The 27,742-nt window shown below is 45.0% G+C and overlaps 1 pseudogene; it reads right to left on the bottom strand.

Moving 5' to 3' along the window:
• Window positions 1-27,742, bottom strand: part of LOC134346408 (zinc finger protein 91-like) — a 37,651-nt pseudogene that overhangs the window by 9,045 nt on the left and 864 nt on the right.

Here is a 27,742-nt window from a genome sequence, read left to right as displayed (position 1 = left end):
GGATGATGATGATAATGATAATCATCATTTAATAAATATTCTATTGATCCCCAGTGGGAAATTTATTCGTTTCAGCAGCAACATTTAAAAACACTTTAAGCAACGTGCAGACTTTAAAATAAAATAGAGAATAATGTCCTCGTCGTCCACGGGAATGGTACCGGAGGATTGGAGGGAGGCGAATGTTCTCCCCTTGTTCAAAAAATGTAGTAGGGATAGTCCGGGTAATTATAGACCAGTGAGCCTTACGTCTCTGGGCATTTACAGAATCATGGTCTGATCAGGGACAATCAGCATGGCTTTGTGAAGGGCAGATCGTGTCTAACAAGCCTGATAGAGTTCTTTGAGGAGGTGACCAGGCATATAGATAAGGGTAGTGCAGTGGATATGATCTATATGGATTTTAGTAAGGCATTTGACAAGGTTCCACACGGTAGGCTTATTCAAAAAGTCAGAATGCATGGGATCCAGGGAAGTTTGGCCAGTATTGGCTTGCCTGCAGAAGGCAGAGGGTCGTTCTGGCGGAAATACATTCAGATTAGAGGATTGTGACCAGTGGTGTCCCACAAGGATCTGTTCTGGGATCTCTACTTTTCGTGATTTTTATTAACGACCTGGATGTTGGGGTAGAAGGGTGGGTTGGCAAGTTTGCAGACGACACAAAGGTTAGTGGTGTTGTAGATATTGTAGAGGATTGTCAAAGATTGCAGGGAGACATTGATGGGATGCAGAAGTGGGCTGAGAAGTGGCAGATGGAGTTCAACCGGAGAACTGTGAGGTGGTACACTTTGGAAGGACAAACTCCAAGGCAGAGTACAAAGTAAATGGCAGGATACTTGGTAGTGTGGAGGAGCAGAGGGATCTTGGGGTAGATGTCCACCGATCCCTGAAAGTTGCCTCACAGGTGGATAGGGTAGTTAAGAAAGCTTATGGGGTGTTAGCTTTCATAAATCGAGGGATAGAGTTTAAGAGTCGCGATGTAATGATGCAGTTCTATAAAACTCTGGTTAGGCCACACTTGGAGTACTGTGTCCAGTTCTGGTCGCCTCACTATAGGAAGAATGTGGAAGCATTGGAAAGGGTACAAAGGAGATTTACCAGGATGCTGCCTGGTTTAGAAAGTATGCATTATGATCAGAGATTAAGGGAGCTAGTGCTTTACTCTTTGGAGAGAAGGAGGATGAGAGGAGACATGATAGAGGTGTACAAGATAATAAGAGGAATAGATAGAGTCGATAGCCAGGGCCTCTTCCCCGGGGCACCACTGCTCAACACAAGAGAACATGGCTTTAAGGGGTGGGAATTTCAAAGGGGATATTAGATGAAGGTGTTTTTACTCAGAGAGTGGTTGGTGCGTGGAATGCACTGCCTGAGTCAGTGGTGGAGGCAGATACACTAGTGAAGTTTAAGAGACGACTAGACAGGTATATGGAGGAATTTAAGGTGGGGGCTTATATGGGAGGCAGGGTTTGAGCGTCGGCACAACATTGTGGGCCGAAGGGCCTGTACTGTGCTGTACTATTCTATGTTTTATGTTCTATAATAATATATACAATAATAATGTACGAATGTGTGATAATAATGTATGAAACAATAATGCAGACACTATTGAACTATAATGTGTGTTCACCTGTTGCATTTGGTAAGAAAGATTTTCTGTAACGATCCTGGTGACAGTGGAGTTGAGTGAGTCTGTTCGAAAGGGGTCATTTTACATGTTTCTAAAAGGTCTCCTTTCAGTGTGAGGTCTCCTTTCTTTTCAGGACCCTGAAGTGGATGTGAGAAAAGGAGGTGGCTGACCCACGCGACTAGGAAGTATGGGGCAAACATTAGATAAATCCGGAAATAACACGCCATTATTTAAACTATGTGGAGATGATCCTGAAAGTGAAAATGATTACCGAAGGTTATCGGCATGCCTAAATCAGAAATTGGGTGGTGAAATTTGGCCTTTGGGTGGGACCTGGGACTTAGATAAATGTCTGAAGGCAGAAGACGCAATTTGGAAACGTAATACCGGACAAAAATGAAAGGTTTTAATGTCCAACTGGAGAAAAACGGCCGAAGAATTAAATAACAGATCTAAGCAAAGTAGTTGGGAGCACAATGCACGTCACAGAGCGATTAGTGTATGTGACAGTGAAAGAAATTTGAAATCGTGGGAGACATTAAAAGGTCTGTATGAGGATTATGATACGAGTAAGGGAAAACAGGATAACGAGACGATAGATCGGCAGGTTAAGGATAGACGACAAGGTAAGGATGAAGCCGGCAAAAGTAAAACGGAGGTACCTCCTGACCTGTCTGGACTGCCCATGCTGTTTGATGATAATGAGACTGAGGAGGAGGAGGTCTGGCGCACACGACACCAGCCAGCCGATTATCAGCCTGTCCGTAGAAGGGCAGATCTTACCTTTTATGATAGACACCGGCGCCATTGCTTCGACCCTGGAGGCTTCCTGTATTGCCCAGCATAGCTTTGTTCTGTCCGCTTACTCGATAACACTCAGTGGCCAGATAGGACGGGAAAAATCCTACCCCCTCACCATTCCACTGCAGGTGAATTACAGGGAACGGCAGGGCGCGATACAGTTTGCTGTGACCGCAGACATAGGGGTCAATCTAGCCGGGTGGGATCTTTTATGCGCCCTGCACCTCCGCATCCAGTGCTTAGATGAGGGAATTACCATCGGTATTTCTGATTCCCGGAAAGTTTTCTGGGGTCACCACCCACCCCAGTGGTGGTCCCTTGATATTACACGACAGGACTTATTATCATATGAGCAATTACCCCCTGACCCCCATGTGACTTTAGCATATGATCCCTCGAGCAATTCGAGGGAGCGAGAAGCGATTTATACAACACTCACAACACGCTGGAGGAACTCAGCAGGTCGGGCAGCATCCGTGGAAACGATGAGTCGACGTTTCGAGCCAGAAACATAGAAAATAGGTGCAGGAGTAGGCCATTCGGCCCTTCGAGCCTGCACCGCCATTTATTATGATCATGGCTGATCATCCAACTCAGAACCCTGCACCAGCCTTCCCTGCATACCCCCTGATCCCCGTAGCCACAAGGGCCATATCTAACTCCCTCTTAAATATAGCCAATGAACTGGCCTCAACTGTTTCCTGTGGCAGAGAATTCCACAGATTCACCACTCTCTGTGTGAAGAAGTTTTTCCTAATCTCAGTCCTAAAAGGCTTCCCCCTTATCCTCAAACTGTGACCCCTCGTTCTGGACTTCCCCAACATCGGGAACAATCTTCTTGCATCTAGCCTGTCCAATCCCTTTAGGATTTTATACGTTTCAATCAGATCCCCCCTCAATCTTCTAAATTCCAACGAGTACAAGCCTAGTTCATCCAGTCTTTCTTCATATGAAAGTCTTGCCATCCCAGGAATCAATCTGGTGAACCTTCTTTGTACTCCCTCTATGGCAAGGATGTCTTTCCTCAGATTAGGGGACCAAAACTGCACACAATACTCCAGGTGTGGTCTCACCAAGGCCTTGTACAACTGCAGTAGTACCTCCCTGCTCCTGTACTCGAATCCTCTCGCTATAAATGCCAGCATACCATTCGCCTTTTTCACCGCCTGCTGTACCTGCATGCCCACTTTCAATGACTGGTGTATAATGACACCCAGGTCTCGTTGCACCTCCCCCTTTCCTAATCGGCCACCATTCAGATAATAATCTGTTTTCCTATTTTTGCCACCAAAGTGGATAACTTCACATTTATCCACATTAAATTGCATCTGCCATGAATTTGCCCACTCACCCAACCTATCCAAGTCACCCTGCATCCTCTTAGCATCCTCCTCTTTCAGACCCTTTCAGAACCCTTCGGCAGGACTGTAGAGGGAAGGGGCAGAGGCCCTATAAAGAAGGTGGGGGGAGGGTGGGAAGGAGAAGGCTGGTAGGTTCCAGGTGAAAAACCAGTAAGGGGAAAGACAAAGGGGTGGGGGTGGGGAAGCAGGGAGGTGATAGGCAAGAGACGTGGCTGTGGTAGCGGGTCTGGGTGAAGATCTGGTCGAAGAGGCGGAGATGACAGAGGGGGAGCAGTGAGAGAGGGTCTCACTGAACTCCCGTCGAAGAGAAGTTTTAAACTGCTTCAGGGTAGGCATACCTCGAAGAGACTTCGCAGCGGAGTAGCGAATCATAAACACAAAATAATCTGCAGATGCTGGGATCAAAGCAACTCTCACAACACGCTGGAGGAACTCAGCAGGTCGGGCAGCACCCCTGGAAACGATGAGTCGACGTTTCGGGCCGGAACCCTTCGTCAGGACTGTAGAGGGAAGGGGCAGAAGCCCTATAAAGAGGGTTCTCATTTCCTTGAAAATTCCGTCCCTGTGACCATTTTTGGCGTTGTTGAAGGGAAGGAGGACTCAGCTTTGTTGGCTGAGGTACCTGAAGAACTGTGGAACCGATCGGGATTGGTCTCTCCCCACGTGACTCTCACGGTCACGGAGGGACACAAACCCAAGGAGATGGGATTTTTACCCAACAAACTACAGGAACAGGCTACCCTGGCAGTGATTGGCAGACCACAGAGTTCCCCTGACGGGACCCTCACCTTCTACCAACAACCCTTCAGTGTCCCGGGGTGTCTGCACCCCCATCCGCTTTGCCACGGGCCAACTGGATCTTTGGGCCGTCTCCAAAACGGAGGTGGGCCTCACTTCGGTCCCTCCCGTAAAAACAGACGTTCGGGAAGGGGCTCAGATGCCATCTATTCCCCAATATCCTCTCAAGAAGGAGGCGGTTGACGGCATCACCCACCTCATAGAATCCTTCTGTAAGCAGGGCATTCTAGTTCCATGCCAGTCCCCTTGCAGTACTCCTATCTTGCCGGTTCCAAAGCCGGCAAGGTCAGATTGGCGGTTAGTGCAAGATCTCCGCAAGATTAATGAAATTGTGCAGTCTATATATCTGGTAGTCCCTAATCCGGCTACGATTTTAAGCAGCATTCCACCGGACTCCCAAGTTTTTGACCATAGTAGATCTGCAGCATGCAGTTTTTGCAATTCCCCTTGCTCCTGAGTCGCAGTACCTTTTTGCATTTACCTTTCAAGATCAGCAGTACACTTGGACTAGGTTACCCCAAGGTTTCGTGCACTCTCTCACCATTTTCTCGCAGATTTTGCATAGGCAGCTTAGGGAGTTACAATTTCCCGGGGGGCGGGGGGTGGTCTACGGTAATATAGTACGCCGACGACCTACTGGCAAGCCCGTCAGAGACAGCAAATGCCCATCACACCAATACACTTCTGAATGCCCTGCACTCGTGAGGATACGTGATCCCACCCCAAAAAGTAAAGAGAACCCCACGGCAAGTGAGATTTCTGGGAACTCTTTTGAGTGCAACCGAAAGACAGCTCACCCCAGAAAGGGTGACCCCAATCCTTGCGACCCCCACCCCCCACCACTACGCCGAAAGCCATGCGTGCTTTCCTTGGCCTGGTAAACTTTTGTAGACAGTGGATTCCATATGTTGCTCTGTATACAAGACATTTGAGCCCTTTGGCTTCCAGTGCGTTTAAAGGGCCTCTGGAACTAACTGAGCAACAGAAAGAAGCCTTTGAGGAATTGGAGGAAATCACTCTCAAGAGCGCCTGCTCTCGACCGCCCACTCTATGACCGCCCCTTCCAGCTTTTTGTGAATGCTTTAGTCGGCTGCGCCACTACAGTGCTCACTCAGACTCATGGGGATAGGCGCAGACCTGTTGCCTATAATTCCACTAAGTTAGACCCCGTATGGCAGATGCTCCCGGCCATTTACTTCCTGGTTACGGCTGCTTCCAACCATCACCCTCCAACAACCAGTTACTGTGTATTCGTCCCACACCATTGGCATGGCAGTGGATGGCAGTTCCACAGTCTCTGAGACCGGGGAGCGCCTCTGCGGCTACGCTGTTGCCGATGATGACCGCAGACTCGAAAGTGGCGCTCTCTAACCCCCTAGTCTCTGCCCAAAAGGCAGAACTTTTTGCTCTCACTCGCGCCTGTATTTTAGCCAAGGACAAAAAGGCCAGTGTTTATACAGACTCTCGCTACGCATTTGGGGTGGCCCATGATTTTGGACAACTCTGGGTGCAGCGGGCGTTTCTCACCTCCTCCGGGACCCCCATCCAGAATGTCATGTACGTAAAGAATCTGCTCCAGGCTATACTGCTCCCCGAAAAATTGGCCATTATTAAATGTTCGGTTCATCTAAAAGACGAATCTGCAGTGACTAAAGGGAACAACTGGGCCGACTTGGCTGCGCAGGAGGCGACCATTATAGTTTCCACTCCAGAGTGATTAGCTTTCACCATGACTAAATCACCAGGAGCGCCGGGCACTCCAGACAGGGCTACAGTTCAAAAACTCCAAGGGGACGCCCCTGATTCAGAAAAACAACTCCGGAAGACACACGGATGTGCGCATTTGGTGTCCACAGGCCTCTGGCCAAGTTTGTATTTCCGATGCTTTGTTACCAATGCTTATTGGTTACCTGCATACTGATACGCACCTTGGCAAGGAGGAAATGAGTAACGTTTTATTACGCACCTGGTGGCACCCTAGATTGGAAGAGGCGGCACAAGAGAAAATACGATCGTGTCTGATATGCCAACAAACAAACGCGGGAAAGGGAGTGAAATGTACCCCAGGAAAAACCCCCTTGCCAAGTGGTCCTTTTGAATGTATTCAGCTTGATTTTATCGAACTACCGTGTGTACACTGTTGTAAGTATTGTTTAGTGATTGTAGTTGTGTTCAGTAGATGGATTGAAGCCTTTTTGACTACCAATAATAAAGGTTCCACGGTGGTAAGGTTGTTCCCTACAGAGATTATACCAAGATTCGGAGTGCCCAGACAGATTAGTCCGGACAATGGTCCTCATTTTGTGGGAAAAATAAATAAAGAGTTATGCGAGGTGCTGCACATTGAACAGCAGTTTCATTGTGCCTACCACCCGGAGGCTGCAGGAGCAGTGGAGCGGGCTAACGGCATCCTAAGAAAATAAGCTAGCTAAGTTAATGTCCGAAACCGGACTGAACTGGCTGAAGGTCCTTCCGTTAGCTTTGTATCATATGAGGATTACCCCACATTCCACTGCAGGGGTATCTGCAGCGGAAATTGTTCATGGCCGCCCAGGATACCCCCGACTCAGGTGGATCTACACATTATGGGGGAGGAGTTGCAGAAGTACTTTCGCCAACTGACATCCTGTCTCGTTCTGCCCTGCAGAGCTGATGTACGGTTAGAATGACAATAAAGTTTTTTTTTGTAATTCTCTCTAAAGTTTCTCCACTCCCAGGTAAAAAATACCCTTAAGGATTCCAGAGGACGAGGAACGGAGTGGCCGGAGTTGAAAATTGGAGATTCGGTGCTGATCTCACCAGGGCCCTGTACAGCTGCAGAAGGACCTCTTTGCTCTTATACTCAATTCCCCTTGTTATGAAGGCCAGCATGCCATTAGTTTTCTTCACTGCCTGCTGTACTTGCATGCTTGCTTTCAGTGACTGATGTACAAGAACACCTAGATCTCGTTGTGCTTCCCCTTTTCCTAACTTGACTCCATTTAGATAATAATCTGCTTCCCGTTCTTCGTTCTTACCACCAAAGTGGATAACCTCACATTTATCCACATTAAACTGCATCTGCCATGCATCTGCCCACTCACCCAGCCTGTACAAGTCATCCTGCATTCTCATAACATCCTCCTCACATTTCACACTGCCACCCAGCTTTGTGTCATCGGCAAATTTGCCAATATTATTTTTAGTTCCCTTATCTAAATCATTAATATATATTGTAAACAGCTGCGGTCCCAGCACTGAACCCTGCGGTACCCCACTGGTCACTGCCTGCCATTCCAAAAGGGACCCGTTAATCGCTACTCTTTGTTTTCTGTCAGCCAGCCAATTTTCAATCCATGTCAGTACTCTGCCCCCAATACCATGTGTCCTAATTTTGCCCACTAATCTCCTATGTGGGACTTTATCAAGGGCTTTCTGAAAATCCAGGTACACTACATCCACTGGCTGGCCCTTGTCCATTTTCATAGTTATATCCTCAGAAAATTCCAGAAGATTAGTCAAACACGATTTCCCCTTCATAAATCCATGCAAACTCGGACCAATCCCGTTACTGCTATCCAGATGTGTCGTAATTTCATCCTTTATAATTGACTCCAGCATCTTTCCCACCACCGACGTCAGGCTAACCGGTCTATAATTCCCTGTTTTCTCTCTTCCTCCCTTCTTGAAGAGAGGGACAACATTAGCCACCCTCCAATTCACAGGAACTGATCCTGAATCTATAGGACATTGGAAAATGATTACCAATGCGTCCACGATTTCTGAAACCACCTCCTTAAGTACCCTGGGATGCAGACCATCAGGTCCCGGGGACTTATCAGCCTTCAGACCCAACAGTCTATCCAACACCATTTCCTGCCTAATATAAATCTCCTTCAATTCATCCATTACCCTAGGTCTTTTGGCCACTATTACATCTGGGAGATTGTTTGTGTCTTCCCTAATGAAGACAGATCCAAAGTACCTGTTCAACTCGTCTGCCATTTCCTTGTTCCCCATAATAAATTCACCCGCTTCTGTCTTCAAGGGCCCAATTTTGGTCTTAACTATTTTTTACCTTTTCACATACCTAAAGAAGCCTTTACTATCCTCCTTTATATTCTTAGCTAGTTTACCTTCGTACCTTATTTTTTCCCCGCGTATTGCCTTTTTAGTTACCTTCTGTTGCTCTTCAACAGTTTCTCAATCCTCCGGCTTCCCACTCGCCTTTGCTATGTTATACTTCTTCTCTTTTATTTTTAACCAAGAACACGCATAGCGTATATTAACCTCCCAATAATACATTCTTAAATTAGGCAAAGCAAGACCTCCATCCTTTTCTAACTTTTGTAAATGACATTTTCCAATTCTTGGTCTTTTATTATTCCAAAGAAAAGATGAAATAATAGAGTCAACCTGATCAAAAAACTTCTTGGTTAAAAAAAAGGAATATTTTGAAATATATATAAAAATTTTGGTAAAATCATCATTTTAACAGGGTGAATTCGACCAACTAACGAACGTGTGAGAGGATTCCATCTAGAAAATAATCGCTTCATAAAATCCACTAAGGGAACTAAATTAGCTCTATAAAGGTCTCCATAATTTTTAGTGATGATAATACCTAAATATTTAAAGGAATCTGTAACTTTAAAAGGAATATCATCATATAGAACATAGAACATAGAATAGTACAGCACAGTACAGGCCCTTCGGCCCACAATGTTGTGCCGACCCTCAAACCCTGCCTCCCATATAAGCCCCCACCTTACATTCCTCCATATACCTGTCTAGTAGTCTCTTAAACTTCACTAGTGTATCTGCCTCCACCACTGACTCAGGCAGTGCATTCCACGCACCAACCACTCTCTGAGTAAAAAAACCTTCCTCTAATATCCCCCTTGAACTTCCCACCCCTTACCTTAAAGCCATGTCCTCTTGTATTGAGCAGTGGTGCCCTGGGGAAGAGGCGCTGGCTATCCACTCTATCTATTCCTCTTATTATCTTGTACACCTCTATCATGTCTCCTCTCATCCTCCTTCTCTCCAAAGAGTAAAGCCCTAGCTTTATAAAAGCATATATAAAAGCAGAATCATTTAAAGGAAATAATTCACTCTTATGCAGGTTTAATTTATATCCTGAAAACTTTCCAAATTCATATAATAATTTCAATAAACTAGGAATAGATTCTTCAGGATTCGAAACATAATCTAAGAGCTCATCAGCATACAGAGAAATCTTATGAATAGTTCCATTTATAGAAATTCCTTGAATATCCTTTGCTTCACGAAGTGCAATAGCCAAAGGTTCCAGCGCCAAATTAAACAACAGAGGACTTAACGGACATCCTTGTCTCGTACCCCGCGAAAGTTGAAAAAAAGGGGGATCTACAGTTATTAGTAATCACAGTGGCAATAGGGCTTTTATATATTATTCTAATCCACTTATTAAAATTAGTACCAAAGCTAAATTTCTCTAAAACGTTAAATAAGTATTTCCATTCAACTCTATCGAATGCCTTTTCAGCATCAAGAGAAACAACACATTGGGGAGTTTTCGAGAGGGGTGAGTATATAATATTTAACAGTCTCCGAGTATTAGAAAAAGAATAACGGCCTTTTATAAAACCCGTTTGGTCCTGAGAAATAATTTTAGCTAATATATTCTCCAACCGATTAGCCATTATTCTTAAAAGAATTTTAGCATCTACATTTAATAATAATATAGGTCGATATGAAGCACAATCCGTAGGGTCTTTATCTTTCTTAAGAATTAAAGAAATAAATGCTTCATAAAATGTAGAAGGTAACTCTCCTAACAATAAAGAATCTTTAAGCATTTCCAACGTATAAGGAGTAAGCAAATTTTCATTTTTTTTATAAAATCCTCAGAAAGACCATCCAGTCCAGGAGCTTTACCAGATTGCATTGAAAAAATAGCTTTCTGGATTTCTTTTTCAGTAAAAGGAGTATCAAGAATTTGTTGATCTTCAGCAGATAATCTAGGAAAATCAATCTTTTGTAAAAAGGCATTCATTTTAGAAGGATCAGCTGGAAACTCAGATTTATAGAGTTCACTGTAACAGTTTTGAAAAATTGTATTAATATCTTCATAATTACAAGCTAAACTACCATCTCCCTTACAAATTTTTAAAATTTGTCTTTTAGTTCTAACTGCTTTTAATTGGGATGCTAATAGCTTATTACTTTTATCTCCAAACATATAAAATTGACTTTTTAATTTAAGCAAATTTCTTTCAATAGGAATTTCCAGTCGTCTTGAATGACCGAGTATCTAGTGATCCTTGAAAGATCATTACTAATGCCCACATATTCTCTTCAGCTAAATCTTTCCGAACACTGAGGTGTAGTCCATCTGGTCCAAGTACCTTCAGACCTTCAATCTTCCCACGTACTCTCTCCTTTTTAATAGCAACAACACTCATTTCCGTCCCCTGGCACTCTCACATTTCTGACATACAGCTAGTATCTTTCACAGTGAGGACTGACACAAAATACTAATTAAGTACCTCTGCCATGCCTTAATCTCACATTTCTCCTCTTCATTTTCTAGGTGTCCAATATCCACTCTTGTCTCTCTTTTATTCTTTGCAGTTTTGTGTCCTCTTGAGTATTGTTGGAAAGCTTTCCTTCATATCTCATTTTCTCTGCTTGTGGCTTTATAACTTTTTTCTGTTGATTATCACAATCTTCTCGATACTCCAACATCATGCTAATTTTTGCTCTCTTCTAACCCCTCTCTTTCGCTTTTATGCTGTCTTTGACTTCCCTTGTCAAACACGGTTACCCCATCCTCCCTGTATAATACTTCTTCATCTTTGGGATTTATCTATCCGAATTGCCCCTGGAACTCCAGTCTTTGTGGTTCTGCAATCATCCCTGCTGGTGTCCCCTTCCAATCTACATTGGTCAGATCCTTCCTCATGCCTCTGTAACTGACTTACTCCACTCTGATACTGACACATCTGACTTTATCTCCCTCTGAAACTCTGGGGTGAATTCTATCATTTTATGATCACTACTTCCTAAAGGTACTTTTACCTTCATCTCCCAAATCATATCTGCTTCATTATACAAATCCCGCTCCAGAATTGCCTTTTTCCCATTGGGCTCAACCACAAGCTGTACTAAAAAGCCATCTCGGGAGCATTCTACAAATTCCCTCTCCTGGAATGCAGCACCAACCTGACTTTTCCAATCTACCTTCATGTTGTAACTCCCCATTCCGATCTTCACCTTGTCCTTTTTTTCTATCTCCTGCTGTAATTTGTATCCCGTTTCTATCCTAGCTACTATTTGGAGACCTGTGTATAACTCCCATCAGAGTCTTCTTACCATGGCAGTTTCATAACTCTACCTACAATGATTCAACATCTTCTAATCCTTTTCATTAGTTTTTTTTAGCAACAGAGCTTCCCCAGCCCCTCCGCCTACCTGCCTGTCCTTTGAATACAAAGTGTATCCTTGGATGTTGGGCTTCAAGCCAGGATCTCCTTTCACCCACAAGTCAGTGATGCCAACAACGTTGTACCTGCCAATCTCTACCTGTGCTGCAAAATCATCTACCTTATTCCATATACTGGTGCATTCCAATATAACACCTTCAGTCCTATATTCATCAGCCTATTCGACACTGTCCACATGAACTTCAGCAAGGGCTTTGGTGTCGATGATAGACCACAATTGCGGTATTGTGTGCATATCTGGTTCCCCGAATATGGGGAGGATGTCATTGCACTGGACAGGAAGCTTGAGGAAGATATTACCAGGACTTAGGGGAAGGGGTTTGGGTTAAAAGAGGGGTGTGGATAAGCTTGAGCTATTTAGCCGTAGTGTAGGATGTTCAGGGATGACCCCACATCGAGGTAAATACATTGATAAGGGGCCTAGATAAAGTGAGTTTTTTTCCGAGAAATGGGAGTACAGAACCAGAGAGCTCAGATTGGAAGTGAGAAGGGGTATTTTTACAAGGGATCAATCGGGTAACGTTCTCACAGAGAGGGAGGTGGGTATATGGCATTTGCTGTCAGATGCTGTAGAAACAGGTAAAATGAAAATACTTTATAATAAATTTAGACAGGTACACAGATAGGAAATGGTTAGAGGGTATGGGGCAAACATAGACAAATGGGACGCACACACACAAATCAGCTGAAGCTTGATACACAGCATAAAAAGACGTGGTCCCAACACTGACCCATGTGGAACACTAGTCACTGGCAGCCAACCAGAGAAGGATGCCCATTCGCTGTTTCCTACCAATCAGCCAATGTTCTAACTATGCCAGAAACTTTCTGTAATACCATGAACTCTTAACTTGGTAAGCAGCTTCATTTGTCGCACCTTGTCAAAGGCCCTCTGAGATTCCAAATATACAACATCCACTACATCCCCTTTATCTATCCTCCTTGTAATCTCCTCAAAGAATTCCAACAGGTTTGTCAAGCAAGATATTCCATTAAGGAAGCCATGCTGACGTCCTATTTTGTCCAGTGTCACCAAGTATTGCATTAACCTCTTACTTAACAATTGACACTAATTTCTTCCCAACCACAGATGTAAGGCTAACTGCTGTACAATCCCCTTTCTGTTGCCTTCCTCCTTTCTTAAAGAGCTGAGTGACATTTATAATTTTCCAGTCCTCTGGCACCATGTCAAGGTCCAATGATTTTTTAAAGATCATTGCTCATGCCTCCAGAATGTCTACTGCTACCTCTTTCAGAACACTTGGGTGCAGTTCATCTGGTCTGGGTGACTTATGCACCTTTAGGTCTTTCAGATTTTTGAGCACCAACTCCCTTGTAATAATAACTGCACTCACTTCTCTTCCCTCGCACCCTTCAGCATCTGGCACAGTTCTAGTGCCTTCCACAGTGAATACTGATGCAAAATACTCATTTAGTTCATCTGCCATCTCTTTGTCCCTCGTTATTACATATCCAGCCTCATTTTCCAGCGGTCCTATATCCACTCTCATCTCTATTTTATTGTTTTATGATACTTAAAAAAAAATCTGATATTGTTTGCGAGCTTGTTTTACAAAGGCAGGTGTGTAAAAAGGGCCCAAAAGATCATTGGAGACCCGACCCCAGCAACAAACTCTACCAGTTGCTACTATCCGGGAAACGATACCGCAGCATAAAAGCCAGTAGCATCAGGCTCCAGGTCAGCTTCTTCCACCAGGCCATCAAACTGCTTAACTCATGCTGAGACAACTGTATTTCTATGTTATATTGACTAGCATGTTATACGTATCATTTATCATAAAGTACTATAAATTGCACTTCACCCATTTAGACAGAGATGTAACGTAAAGATTTTTACTCCGTGCATATGAAGAATGAAAGTAATAAAGTCAATTCAATTCAATTCAATTCAATTTCATGTTTCATTTTTCCCCTCGCAATAATTCGTTTAGTTCCTCTCTGTAGGTATTCAAAATCTCCCCAATCCTTCGTCTTCCTACTAAACTATTTTGCCATTTGAGTATTCATTTATTTTTGGAATACATCTATCCTTCACCTTCCTCATTTTCCCAGAAACTGACATCATTCCTCCTCTGCTGTCATCCCGGTCAGGGCAGCATCTCCTTCCAAGGCGAACTGCCGGCACAACGTTTTTGCACCTTACAAGAGAAAGTAAAAACTCCACTTTAAAACGAAACTGCGTCATGAGACGAATACGCAGCAAAACTAACTAACAAACTAACTGCGTGACAACAGGGATTTACCCTTATATGATGTGATGTTGAGGCTCTATAAGTCGCTGGTGAGACCTCACTTGGAGTACTGTGGGCAGTTTTGGTCTCCTTATTTAAGAAAGGATGTGCTGACGTTGGAGAGGGTACAGAGAAGATTCACTAGAATGATTCCAGGAATGAGAGGGTTAACATATGAGGAAAGTTTGACCGCTCTTGGATTGTATTCCTTGGAGTTTAGAAGAATGACGGAAGACCTCATAGAAACATTTCGAATGTTGAAAGACATGGACAGAGTGGATGTGGCAAAGTTGTTTCCCATGATGGGGGAGTCTAGTACGAGAGGGCATGACTTAAGGATTGAAGGGTGCCCATTCAGAACAGAAATGCGAAGAAATTTTTTTAGTCAGAGGGTGGTGAATCTATGGAATTTGTTGCCACGGGCAGCAATGGAGGCCAAGTCATTGGGTGTATTTAAGGCAGAGATTGATAGGTATCTGAGTAGCCAGGGCATCAAAGGTTATGGTGAGAAGGCGGGGGAGTGGGACTAAATGGGAGAATGGATCAGTTTATGATAAAATGGCGGAGCAGACTCGATGGGCCGAATGGCCGACTTCTGCTCCTTTGTCTTATGGTCTTATGGTCTTATATAGCTGTTGGGACATGCCAGCACGTGACCTCACACCGGCGGGAAAATTACAACATGTGACCTCACACTGGCGGGAAAATTACATTACCCCACCTTCATAAGACAAATACATCATGCTCACAAGATACTCAATTACATCATAATCATAAGACAGACACAAGATACCCACGGGGTATTGTAACAACATGGCCTCACTTTTTTTAATATACAGTATTTCTGTCTTTGCACCTTTTAAATAATCTATTCCATATATGTAATTGATTTACTTGTTTATTATTATGCTTTATTTTATTTATTATTATTTTTTTCTCTCTGCTATATGTATTGTATTGAACTGCTACTGCTAAGTTAACAAATTTTATGTCACATGCCGCTGATAATAAACTTGATTCTGATTCTTCTAATTCCGAAGAAATAATAGTGTAGACTATTTTCTAACTGGAGAAAATTTCAAAAATGTCAAAGAGACTTCTGAATCCTCGTGCAGGTTAATTTGCAGGTTGAGTCGGTGGTGAGGAAGGACAATTAGCATTCATTCATTTTGAGAGGATGAGAACATAAGCAAGGACGCATTGCTGAGGCTTTACAAAGATCTGGCAAGGTCTCACTTGGTAGTGTGGAGGAGCAGAGGGATCTCGGGGTACATGTCCACAGATCCTTGAAAGTTGCCTCACAGGTGGATAGGGTAGTTAAGAAAGCTTATGGGGTGTTAGCTTTCATAAGTCGAGGGATAGAGGTTAAGAGTCGCGATGTAATGATGCAGCTCTATAAAACTCTGGTTAGGCCACACTTGGAGTATTGTGTCCAGTTCTGGTCACCTCACTTATAGGAAAGATGTGGAAGCATCGGAAAGGGTACAGAGGAGATTTACCAGGATGCTGCCTGGTTTAGAAAGTATGCATTATGATCAGAGATTAAGGGAGCTAGGGCTTTACTCTTTGGAGAGAAGGAGGATGAGAGGAGACATGATAGAGGTGTACAAGATAATAAGAGGAATAGATAGAGTGGATAGCCAGCGCCTCTTCCCCAGGGCACCACTGCTCAATACAAGAGGACATGGCTTTAAGGTAAGGGGTGGGAAGTTCAAGGGGGATATTAGAGGAAGGTTTTTTACTCAGAGAGTGGTTGGTGCGTGGAATGCACTGCCTGAGTCAGTGGTGGAGGCAGATACACTAGTGAAGTTTAAGAAACTACTAGACAGGTATATGGAGGAATGTAAGGTGGGGGCTTATATGGGAGGCAGGGTTTGAGGGTCGGCACATTATGGGCCGAAGGGCCTGTACTGTGCTGTACTATTCTATGTTCTATGTTCTATGTTCACTTGGAGTATTGGGAGCAGTTTTGAGCCCGATATCTAAGAAAGGATGTGCTGATATCTCTAAGCTGCGCATGCGTGGCTGCACAGTACCTGAAATGCTCCCTTGCAGATCGCATTTGGTGCTGCACTGATAGAATTTTCTTTCACATGTTAATTGAACGTGCCGTGCAGTTTTCAAGCCGCGTAAAGCAAATCCTGCTCAGACCAATGGTCATGTCCCACAGTTCTACAAAGAGCATGTGATGTTACACAGCTAATCCTGGAGACATTCCAATTATTCTGACCCACCCACCCACTCCAGGTGATTGACGGTGGTGATCCCATCGATGGCAGAGCCAATGAATATGAGGAGGAGGACAGTAGTTTTTCTCACCGGAGTGTCACATTTGTGATGTGAAATCTACAGGTCACTCGTTACCCAGGACAAAGGTGTTTGATATCATTTTGTACCCAGAGTATCAAATGGTATCAAACATGTTCTCACGGGTAGAATGGTCCGGAACTAGAGGAGGTTCAGCAAAGATGGTTTTCTTTCAAGAATTAAAGCTATTGGAAGGACTTTGTGTTTCTTTCATATATCACTAATTGACAAATTCACTGACTGGAATGTAAATTCTTCATCCAAGTTGAACTGGGAACTGTACTTTTGTTCTGAGTTCAGAATCCTTGGAACCTTTGACCTGATTCTATCTGGTACATATATATATATATATATAAAAGCAATGATGTATACAATATTAGTGTTTGGGCAATATCCTCCCACATTTCCCCTCTTTATTGCTATGGACAATAACGATGTTTACTGCCTTGGAAGAAATAAAATTTTATTATTACATTATTATTAATAGATAACGTTAGCTCGGCAGTTTTGTAAACCCCATCCGCTGCCATTCCCTCTACCTGCCCTTAGAAACACAGAAGGCGCAGGAAGTGTCAGATATGGCTGCATCTTTACCCAGAAGACCCCACAATCGAGAGACCCCTTGAGGAGCTACGGTCCCAGTGATGCGCATGCGCCATAAGAATAGCGATTACACCAGCTCATCATATGCAGAAATCTTCCCGGGGCCTGCGTACGGAGCGTGGGGCCGAATGAGAGGGAGAGGAACGAGACTGCCCTGAGGTGCGGAGCCACACTGTGTCCGGAGCTCACAGTAATTGTCCCTCAGTCGCAGTTCACCGGTGCCGATAAGACCCGCACCCGATCCCTACTCCACCCTGCCGCCAAGCATCAGCGCCCCTTTGGCCACTGGGCGCATGCGCAGTTTCCGGGCCTCTAACATTCACGCATGCGCACTGGATCTCACGGTCAGTATTTCTGGAACCAACAAAAGCTGGAAATCCAAAACAACTCACACAAAATGCCGGAGGAATTCAGCAGCTCAGGCAGCATCTATTGAAAAGAATAAACAGACGGCGTTATGCGCCGACACCCTTCTGCAGGGCTGAGAGGGAAGGGGTCATCAGAATCAGGATTATTAGCAACAGTTCAATGCAATACATAATATAGAAAAAAAATAACAAATGAAATAAAAACATAAATAAGTGAATGAATTACAGTGTACTTATATCGAATAGATTTTTAAAAAGTGGAAAAAAAACAGAACTACTGTATATATAAAAAAGTGAGGTCGTGTCCAATGACCATTTCGGAACCGGATGGCAGAAGGGAAGAAGCTGTTCCGGAATCGCCTAGTATGTGCCTTCAGACTTCTGAACCTCCTACCTGATGGTAACAGTGAGAAAAGGACATGCCCTGGATGCTGGAGGTACCCAGAAGGAGCCAGAAGTTTTTTAAAAAATGGGGAGGGGAAAGAGGCTAGCTGGAAGGTGACAGGTGAAGCCAGTTGGGTGGGAAAGGTCAAGGGTTGGAGAGGAGAGTGGACCATAGTAGAGAGGGAAGGAGGAGGGGGCCCGGGGGAAGTAAAAGGTCAGAGTGAGGAATAGCGGAAGACGGGAGGTGAGTATTGTTTATCAGAAGGAGAGATCAATATTCATGCCATCAAGTTGGAGCACTCAGACCGAATATAAAGTGTTGCACCTCCAAGCTGACGGTGGTCTTATCACGACACAAGAGGAGGCCGTGGATAGACAAGTCAGAACGGGAATGGAAATCACTATGAAAATGTTTGGCACTGGGAAGTCCTGCTTGTGGCCAATGGTGCGAAGCTGCTCGACAAAGTGTTCCCATAATTGATGAGGTCACGCTCAGGATGGAGGAGAACACCTTATATTCTGTCTCGGTACCCTCCAACCTGATGAACTGAACTGTAATGCACCAGTCTTGTCTGATTGATTCCAAAGCCCCAAAGGAAACTGTCTCTTTATCTGAATAATGGTCTTATTTGAGCTCCTGGAAACCTGTTTTTGAGAAATATCTGCCATCCCTTGGACAACTTTCCCAGTTGGTCTCCATCCCACTGCAACCTCAAACAACCCTCACTTTCACCACCCACCAGCTTAGTGTCATCCACACCTTCACTAATTGTTCGACCTGCATTCTCCTCCAAATCATTCACACACGTGACCAACACCAGTTTACTGCAAGATGACAGACAGAAGTGACAGTAGAGCTCGGCTCAAACAAAGAAAACAAGCCAAACAAAGAGCTCTGTGGCTTTCCTAGTGGGAGGTGGAGGTGTATATGGACTGAATAAACACAGTGCAAAGCAAGAATCATTGAAAAGATTGTGTGTGTGTTGCCTGGATGTCCAGCATCCGCAGATTTACACTTGTTTGTGACCTGGAAATTCCGTTTGTTGCGGATGGAGTGAATGTACTTGACAAGTGCACTCCCAATCTACATTGGGTCTCACTGATGTAGAAGAGGCTGCACTGGGAGCATCAGATACAGTAGATCAACCTGACAGACTCACAGGTGAAGTGTTACCTCTGTCATGTAATGCAACCTTGTAAAAGTATCAACAGTAATAGAACACACCTGGAGTCTGGTTTTGCTGTTAACAAAACACTATTTTATTAGTAATTACGTAAATAGTAATAGTAACTTAAACCAGGCAAATCAAGAGTTAACAGTGTTATGGATATATAGTTGTAAATATATAAATTCCCAAACTTCTTCAGAGCGGGGGTGGTAAATGATACAGTCTTACGATGGTGTGATAAGGAAATTCAGTTCAGTCCACGGGTTTGAAGTGAGAGAGAGAGAGATTTGTAATCAAAGTAAACAGGTGTCATCGATCCTCCTTGATGTCCTCCAAATCTTCCAAGTTAGCCAAACTTGACCAACTTAAGAGCGCCATCTTCAAGTGATAATCTACCAACCCAGGCAAGGGTTAGACACACCGGTAGATTCCACTGGGTCGCCCTTACACGCACTGATAGTCATGGATCGATTCCTCTTAATCGATCCTCAGCCCCACCCTTGTGGGCACTTAAAAGTTCAGTGGCGTCTGCATGTCCTGCAAAAGGGAGTTATGCTTGTTTAAATACCAGTGTGCTGAACACCAGCTGTCCATCAAGTAGCTCCTCCCCTTTCTCTCTCTCTGTAGCAAGCTGCTTGCGCTGTATGTCTCTCTCTCTCTCTCTCTCTCTCTTACAGGCATGATTCTTAAAGGCACAGCCCATAAGGAATAAACTTAAGATTCCATCACACCTCACCTGGACAGACTGTTTGTGATCCAGAAAGGGGCTGAGGGAGCAAGTAATTGGGAGCCTGTAGAACTCCCCTCAGTTGTAGTGATATGCTCCAGGAGGGAGATTAGTAGGGAGGGACGAATGGAATCCTTGTGAAAAGCAGACATCTGGTGCGGGGAGGGGAGGTAAGGGTGAGTTTGGTGGGGTCAGAAGTTGCGGAGAATCCTGTGTTGGATGCGAACACTCATGGGTTGCAGGTAAGGACAAGAGGGACTCCATCAGTGCTCAGGTAACTGGAAGACGGAGTGAAGGAGGATTTTAAGGAAACAGATCCATTGGGAGTAACATCAACAACAAAGATGGATTCTTTGGAGAAGGATATCTCTGATGTCCTGGAAAGGGCAACCTCATCCCGTGAACAGATGTGGCACAGATACAGGAAATGAGAAAAGGGAACAGCCTTTTTACAGGAGAACATGGTTAGATGGGTTTTCACAGATGGTAAAGCATGTTGGGGTCTGAAGGGTTTAGAGTAATGGGAATTGGTGTACTAGATGGAAGGGGTTTCACAGAGGGCAATGATGCTCTCTTTACATGCACATGCAGTTCAACTCTTTGATTGATAATGCAGAAAGTTTGAAGTTAATAACTCATCTCATTCTACCTTAGGCCACAAACTTATCAATCACCCTGCTGTGGACCACTTCTACAAGGCAGGGATCTGTATGCTCCACGACCGCTGGACTAAGTGTGTACATGTAGGAGGGGACTATGTTGAAAAATAAATGTGCTAGGTTTTCCAAAATTGACTCCTTCTACCTTAGGCCACAAACTTATCAATCACCCCTCATATACCACACGTCATAGGAACTGAAATACCCATTCTGTCCATTGAGTCTTCACCACCATTCGATCAAAGCTATTGGATTCATCCTCTAAAATCCATACTGCTGTCTTCTACCCATCACCTTTGACACCCTTATTAATCAACAACCCACCATTTACTTACTTAAAGCCCGTTACGCCACTGGCGTTTAGGGCAGCAACGAAGAGGCTCACCAGGATGTTCTCTGGATTAGAGGCTTGAGCTACTGTGTGAGGAGAGTTCGGACAAACGTGAGCTGATTTTTCTGGAGTGGAGGCGGCTCAGGGTGACCTGATGGAGCCTGATAAGATGATGAGAGATATGGATAAGAGTAGAGAGCAGCCATTGTTATCCTTTGGGGTCAAAATGTCTCATATCAGACAGCATGCATTTAGAGAGATGAGGGACCTGTGGAATTCATTGCCATGGACGGCTCAGAGGTAGAGATGCTGCCTGGCCTGCTGCATTCACCAGCAACTTTTATGTGTGGTGCTGGGTTTATTTAAAACAGAGTTTGATTGGTGCTTGATCAGTAAAGGCGGCAAAGATCATGGGGAGAAGGCAAGAGAATGGGGTTGAGAAGGAAAATAAAACACACAGGGACAGCTACAGAAAGAGGAAACTTTACAGTGAGACGTGTCAAGCACAGACAGAAGGGACAGACTCCGATAGGGGTTCTTGTCTGGCACGGAGCAGTGGGGCTGAACACCGGTTCATTTTCCACTCTCGGACCTTCACTGAGACCATTTCTCATCAGTACAAGTTTTAAAAACTACATTTCAATGTTCAAGTTCAATGTAAATTTATTATCAAAGTGTGTTAACCAGATGTCAGCGAACAATTCATTTTCTTGTTGGCAAGGCAACTGAAGGCAAACCCCCAGCCTGGGGTAGGGAATGGGACCAATTCCAGAGGGGGAGAGTGGGTTGAGTCTGGGAATTTATGAAGGAGCCCTGACAACACCCTCCTCATTCCCCTTTTCCCTTCTCACTCCCCTCCCTCGCACGTGTGTGTGTGTGTGTGTGTGTGTGTGTGTGTGAGAGAGAGAGAGAGAGAGAGAGAGAGAGAGAGCTAGCTGACTGCCCACTTCACCCTCCATCAACGATGTCCCCTCTCCCCCAACGCACTCACACTCCTATGCATACAGTAATCCTTGCGGGCTCAAATAATCCAATAATGTTATGCCCTCCCTCCTGCACCAACTCCTTAGCCACATGTTAAACTGTATATTCTCCCTATTCCTGACTCGTGGCACAGATGACAGACCTGTGATCACAGCCCTGGACGAGCTGCTCTTTAACTTAGCACCTCACTCCCTGAACTCCTTTTGCAGAACCCCGTTACTCTACCAGCCCATATCATTGGTACCCACATGGACCAGGACCTTCCCTGTTCACCCTCCTGAGGAATGCTGAGCACTCACCCCAAGCACACAGGAGACAACATACTGTCCTGGGATCTCATTCTCGCACACAGAACATCCAGTCAGTTCCCTTAATTAACAAATCACCTATGACCACAGCTCGCCTCTTCTCCACCCTTCCCTTCTCAGTCTCAGAGCATTTCAGACTAAGCGCCAGAGACCCTCCTGCTGTGACCTTCTTTTGCCAGGTCATCCCTCCGTCTCTAACTGTATCTAAAGTGATATATGTGTTGTCCATGGGGATGGACACAGGGGTACACTACACTCACTGTTTCCCCCTTTTCCCTTCCTGACTGTCACCCAGTTTACTGTGCTGTGACCTTGGGTGCAACTACCTCTCTATAATTCCTACCTATCACCCCTCCAACCTCCCGAATGATCTGGAGTTCATCCGGTTCCAGCTCCAACTCCTTAATGTGGATTGTTCAGAGCTGAAGCTGGATGTCCTTCTCACAGGCGTAGTTATCAGGACATAGGAGGGTTTCCTGCCTTCCCAAATCCCGCGGGAGGAGCTTTTCACTATCCTGCCTGGCATCTCCACTGTTCTAACTGAGCAAATGTAAAGAAGGGGGCAAAAAAAAAGTTCTACCTCCGGCATAATTCTGCCTTCTCTGACGGAATGCTCTCCTCACTGAAACCTCAAAGAGGTAAAGTCTCAAAGTCGCTGCTCCATCTCTGTTCACCCCAACAATGACCGCTGCTCCTGCTCCTGCCTAACTTGAAGTTTTCCTTGATAATCAATCCTGAATGTTGATTGGGTACTGATGAAAGCTCAAAAATAACCTGCCCTCAACCACTGCCTTTAATACTTGACTGACGAGCTTGCGTGAGTTACATCCTCTCAAGCTTCTGCAATTAGCCATGATTCAAAGCTCGGCAGGGCGACACAAGGATGAATGAATGATTGAAACCCATCCCACATTCAGAGTAGAAGACTGCCCTCACCACAGTGTGAACCCGCCACTGTCTCTCCAACGTGGAAAAGTGTGTGAATGCCTTCACACAGTCTGGTGTTTCGATAGGTGAGATGACTGAATAAATGCCTTAGGAAGGTGAAAAGTTTCCCCCCAGTGTGTTCCTTGAGTTGAGATGACTGAATGAATTCCTTCCCACAACCTGTGCAGTTGATTGGCTTCTACCCAGTGTGAACTTGCTGATGCTTTTTCAATTGAGATGACTGAGTGAATCCCTTCCCACAGTTTGAGCAGGTGTATGGTCTCTCTCCAGTGTGAATTCGCTGATGTCTCTGTAGCATGCATGACCGGGTGAATCTCTTCCCACAGTCTGAGCAGGTGAACGGCCTCTCCCCAGTGTGAAGTCGCTGGTGTTCCCGTAAGTGACATGATCGAGTGAATCTCTTCCCACATTCTGAGCAGATGAATGGCCTCTCCCCGGTGTGAATTCGCTGATGCACTTTCAAGTCAGATGATCGTGTGAATTTCTTCCCACAATCTGAGCAGGTGAACGGTTTCTCCCCAGTGTGAATTCGCTGATGTACTTTCAAATCAAATGAGAGTGTAAATTCCTTCCCACAATCTGCGCAGGTGTTTGGCTTCTCCCCAGTGTGAATTCGGCGATGAACTTTCAAGTCAGATGACCATCTGAATTCTTTCCCACAGTCTGAGCAGGTGAACGGCTTCTCCCCAGTGTGAGTTCTGTAGTGCTTCATAAGGGAGGATGACTGAGTGAATTCCTTCCCACATTCAGAGCAGCAGAATGGTTTCTCCCCAGTGTGAACTCGTTGATGTTCCTTCAGTTGAGATGAACGAGTGAATCTCTTCCCACATTCAGAGCATGTGAATGGCCTCTCCCCAGTGTGAACTAACTGGTGTGTCAGTAGGTGAGCGGACTGAGTGAATGCCTTCCCACAGCTTGAGCAGGTGAATGGCCTCTCCCCAGTGTGAATTCGGTAGTGCTTCACAAGGCTGGATGACTGAGTGAATCCCTTCCCACATTCAGAGCATGTGAATGGCGTGTCCAAGGTGTGAACTAACTGGTGTGCCAGTAGGTGAGATGACTGTGTGAATCCCTTCCCACAGTCTAAGCAGGTAAATGGCTTCTCCCCAGACTGAACTCGCTGGTGTCTCAGTAGGTGAAATGACCGAGTGAATCCCTTCCCACAGTCTGAGCAGGTGAACGGCCTCTCTCCAGTGTGAACTAACTGGTGTGTCAGTAGTTGAGTGGAATGAGTGAATCCCTTCCCACAATCTGAGCAGGTGAATGGCCTCTCCCCAGTGTGAACTTGCTGGTGTCCCTGTAGTTTGGACGAGTGAGTGAATCCCTTCCCACAGTCTGAGCAGGTGAACGGCATCTTATCAGTGTGAACTCGCTGATGTTCATTCAGTTGCGATGATTGAATGAACCCTTTCCCACATTCAGAGCCTGTAAATGGCTTCTCCCCGGTGTGAACTTGCTGGTGTCACTGTGGTGTGGTTGAGTGTGTGAATGCCTTCCCACCGCCCAAGCAGGTCAATGTCCCCTCACTGGTGAATCTTCAGATATATCTTTAGAATCGATGAGAGAATGAATTGCTTCCCACAGTCCCAACAGGTGGAGCATCTCACTCTGGTGTGAACTTGCTGATGTATCTTCAGGCTGGTTGACTGAGTGATTCCCCTCCCTCACACAGAGCGGGTGAATGGCCTCTCCCCACTGTGAATTCACTGGTGTGTCTGTGGTAGCCTGTGAGTGAATCCCTTCCCACACTGAGAGAAGGAGAATGATATCTCACTGCGATCAATTCTCTGGCAATTCAGAAAGTCAGACGTTTAAATCGCTTGTACAATCAAAGAATTTGAAGAACTGGTGAACAAGTAAACAAATGCTGGTGTGTTCTCAGCACCCTGGTTCCAGTGGATTTCACAGAGTTAAAACAGAAAACTTCATTTCAGACACAAATCACATTTGCAGTTTGGACGAGGTACTTCTTCATCTCCAAGGATCGACAACAGATCTGTTGGTGTTGCAAAGCAAATATATGGTCACTCCTTAAATATCCAGACAGAGACAGCAAAACTGACATGTTGCTCTGTTTGAGATTCCTGTGCACAAGTGTTCTGCCATTTCAAACCTGTAAAAATATTTGCAAAAGAGATCAGTGGGTGAAGGACAATATTTCAGATGAGATTTTACTCTATCATGAGCTCTGGCATCACAATGTTATGAAGTTCATCTCAAGTTGGAGCCAAATGGCCTGTGCTGTACTGAAGATTTCTACATTTATCTCTGAACTCCTCATCTTCCAACTGGGCATGGATCAGGCATTCTGACTGACCAACAAATTTTCTAAGTGTATTCCTGTCTGTATCAAAATGGGATTTTTCTGCCTTCAATCAACCTGTGACTTAGCTCAATTTGACTCTGTTCTTTGAACATAGAACACAGAATAGTACAGCACATTACAGGCCCCTCGGCCCACAATATTGTGCCGACCCTCAAACCCTGCCTCCCATATAACACCCCATCTTAAATTCCTCCATATACCTGTCTAGTAGTCTCTTAAACTTCACTAGTGTATCTGCCTCCACCACTGACTCAGGCAGTGCATTCCACGCACCAACCACTCTCTGAGTAAAAAACCTTCCTCTAATATCCCCCTTGAACTTCCCACCCCTTACCTTAAAGCCATGTCCTCTTGTATTGAGCAGTGGTGCCCTGGGGAAGAGGCGCTGGCTATCCACTCTATCTATTCCTCTTATCATCTTGTACACCTCTATCATGTCTCCTCTCATCCTCCTTCTCTCCAAAGAGTAAAGCCCTAGCTCCCTTAATCTCTGATCATAATGCATACTTTCTAAACCAGGCAGCATCCTGGTAAATCTCCTCGGTACCCTTTCCAATGCTTCCACATCTTTCCTATAGTGAGGCGACCCAGAACTGGACACAGCACTCCAAGTGTGGCCTAACCAGAGTTTTATAGAGTTGCATCATTACATCGCGACTCTTAAACTCTGTCCCTCGACTTATGAAAGCTAACACCCCATAAGATTTCTTAACTACCTTATCTACCTGTGAGGCAACTTTCAGGGATCTGTGGACATGTACCCCCAGATCCCTCTGCTCCTCCACACTACCAAGTATCCTGCCATTTACTTTGTACTCTGCCTTGGAGTTTGTCCTTCCAAAGTGTACCACCTCACATTTCTCCGGGCTGAACTCCATCTGCCACTTCTCAGCCCACTTCTGCATCCCATCAATGTCTCTCTGCAACCTTCGACAATCCTCTACACTATCTACAACACCACCAACTTTTGTGTCATCTGCAGACTTGCCAACCCACCCTTCTACCCCGACATCCAGGTCATCAATAAAAGCCTCAAAAAGTAGAGGTCCCAGAACAGATCCTTTTGGGACACCACTGGTCACAGTCCTCCAATCTGAATGTACTCCCTCCACCACGACCCTCTGCCTTCTGCAGTCAAGCCAATTCTGAATCCACCTAACCAAACTTCCCTGGATACCACGCCTTCTGACTTTCTGAATAAGCCTACCATGTGGAACCTTGTCAAATGCCTTACTAAAATCCATATAGATCACATCCACTGCACTACCCTCATCTATATGCCTGGTCACCTCCTCAAAGAACTCTATGGGGCTTGTTAGACATGATCTGCCCTTCACAAAGCCATGCTGACTGTCCCTGATCAGACCATGAATCTCTAAACGCCCAGAGATCCGATCTCTAAGAATCTTTTCCAACAGCTTTCCCACCACAGACACAAGGCTCACTGGTCTATAATTACCCGGACTATCCCTACTACCTTTTTTGAACAAGGGGACAACATTCGCCTCCCCCCAATCCTCCGGTACCATTCCCGTGGACAATGAGGACATAAAGATCCTAGCCAGAGGTTCAGCAATCTCTTCCTCGCCTCGTGGAGCAGCCTGGGGAATATTCCGTCAGGCCCCGGGGACCTATCCATCCTAATGTATTTTAACAACTCCAACACCCCCTCTCCCTTAATATCAACATGCTCCAGAACATCCACCTCACCATCATCAAGTTCCCTCTCATTGGTGAATACCGAAGAGAAGTATTCATTGAGGACCTCACTCACTTCCACAGCCTCCAGGCACATCTTCCCACCTTTATCTCTAATCGGTCCTACCTTCACTCCTGTCATCCTTTTGTTCGTCACATAATTGAAGAATGCTTTGGGGTTTCCCTTTACCCTACTCGCCAAGGCCTTCTCATTCAAGATTCAAGATTCAAAAAACTTTATTGTCATTCTAACCATACAACAGCTCTGCAGGGCAGAATGAGGCAGCGTTTCTCAGGGGCAGTGCAATCATAACATAACAAACTCAATACTAAATAATAAACATAACAATAAATAGTAAAACACAACACCACATGTCAGTTAAATCAGTTATAAGTGTCCAGTGCAAGTTAAAAGTGTTCAAAGCAGAGTCAGGTGGAGCAGCTATTTAGTCTGACTGCCTGTGGGAGGAAGCTGTTTAGAGGCCTTGTGGTTTTAGTTTTGATGCTCCTGTAACGTTTGCCTGATGGCAGAAGAACAAACAGTTCATGGAAAGGGTGTGAGAGGTCTTTAATGATGTACCGTGTCCCCCTTCGTGCTCTTCTCAGCCCCTTCTTAAGCTCC

Source organism: Mobula hypostoma, chromosome 5 (assembly GCF_963921235.1).
Source record: "Mobula hypostoma chromosome 5, sMobHyp1.1, whole genome shotgun sequence".
Taxonomy (NCBI): domain Eukaryota; kingdom Metazoa; phylum Chordata; class Chondrichthyes; order Myliobatiformes; family Myliobatidae; genus Mobula; species Mobula hypostoma.
This window is presented reverse-complemented; position numbering and strand designations above follow the sequence as displayed.